The sequence below is a fragment of the Nanorana parkeri genome, unplaced genomic scaffold (genome assembly GCF_000935625.1).
Source record: "Nanorana parkeri isolate BGI_ZX_2015 unplaced genomic scaffold, ASM93562v1 scaffold837, whole genome shotgun sequence".
Classification (NCBI taxonomy): Eukaryota; Metazoa; Chordata; class Amphibia; order Anura; family Dicroglossidae; genus Nanorana; species Nanorana parkeri.
Genome location: NW_017307105.1, coordinates 107,559 through 109,252, shown reverse-complemented (window position 1 = coordinate 109,252; position 1,694 = coordinate 107,559). Strand labels below are relative to the sequence as shown.

General features: G+C 46.8%; 1 non-coding gene across 1 annotated transcript; it reads left to right on the top strand.

Annotated features, from left to right (window-relative positions):
• The first annotated feature begins 672 nt into the window (after positions 1–672).
• TRNAS-GCU lies at positions 673–754 on the top strand. Its single transcript has one exon. It is a non-coding gene; the product is annotated as a tRNA-Ser (tRNA).
• The last annotated feature ends 940 nt before the right edge of the window (positions 755–1,694 follow it).

Genomic DNA, 1,694 nt, shown 5'->3' with positions numbered 1-1,694 from the left:
CGGCTTACTTCCTGCGAACCAATGACCCCTGAGTACACATAACACAGGAAGTGTCCCCCCTGCCAAAGATTACCACCGCATTAGACACCAGCAGCCTGCAGGCCCCGAGGAACTACAAGTCCCACCCATACTGCAGGAAGTCATGTCGGGAGGCATTTGTACGCTCTGGAACATTGTAGGATAGAGTGTGTACAGTACAGGGCCGCTTTTGTTTATTACATTCACCCGACATTATTTCACCAGAAGGGAGTCTATCACCCGGCAGAACCCGTCCGTCCACGTTACCTTACGTCCTCCCTCAGGCGCGGTCCGCGCCTCCAGTCCCACAAAGGTCGGTTACACCGGAGAAGTCAGATCCATTTTCAAATTTAACCGCCACTCGTCTGTACACATTGGCCACGCCTCTCCCTCCTATGATTGGATAGTTGCCTGGCCCGCCTTGTATCTGCTGTCGGCTCACTTGTTGTGTTCTGTATGAGTGCGAGCTGTAGAGACACCTGAAGTTTGACAATTAACCAGGCCGCACACACGATTCATTTAACGAGCTGCACGAATACCAAATATTATAATACCAGTTTGTTAGTTAATCTAGGTGACATTGGTTGCGAGTCTCGTACATTCCATGTCCTGTTCAGATAGTGGAATAGACTCCGAGAACCGTTTCTCGTAGATGACGAGGTGGCCGAGTGGTTAAGGCGATGGACTGCTAATCCATTGTGCTCTGCACGCGTGGGTTCGAATCCCATCCTCGTCGAGTTGTTTTTAAGACGGTTGATGCTTGTATATTAATTACTATTTTCTGACAGGAATTGCCATTTTCTGCCAACGTATTTCATTCCACGTAGGACATTTCTGGACCTTTCGATCGTTTTTAAATAAACGTATTTAAAAGTGAATATATATCTCACTGCTGACTGATACCAATCAGTGAAAATGTCACCCTGCAAAGATTGCTTTTTTTTTTAAACCTAAACTGAACACATCCTCAATTCAACATACGTCATGCAAGGCTCCATTCACACCTAAGAGGCACGCATTCGCCTCACATTCAGGTGCGTTCGTTTGCCACACGCCCCCATTGATTTAATTGGGGTCCTGAAAGACTTATAGAGCAATTCAACTAGACATCTTGTCACCCCTCTCCAAATCCCACCTTGCAGACACATGTGTGTGCAGTGCACTGGAACAAATGCAACATTTTTTGGTGCATTATGCTGGGCACACACGTTACAACCATCGCATGACTTTTGTCTTGCGATGGTTGTAAGGTACTTAAAAAAATGTACGATCTGCCTATCTTGGACAGGCAGATCGTACTTGCGATGATCGCAAGCCGCACCCCCCCGAGGGGCAGGCTTCCGATTACCGCAATGCCGAACAGGCAGTGTGCGCTTGCACACCGGCCCGTCTGGCTTTTATCCTACGAACATGCTACGCACGTTTTCAAACATGTTCGTAAGTTTAAAGTCGTGCAACATTACAGTAGTAGAGGTCGCGCGGCTTCCACACACCTTACGATAATCGTACGATCGTGGGATTTCCCGCGATTATCGTAAGGTGTGTGGGCACCCTAAGACAGCTCATTTTAAATTATTGGCTGCCTTAGCACAATGCATGTTAATGAGACATCCATTCATTACTTCCTAGTAAACACAAGCTGTAGTAGCAGAAAATTTTAATAAAGCTTCAAAACA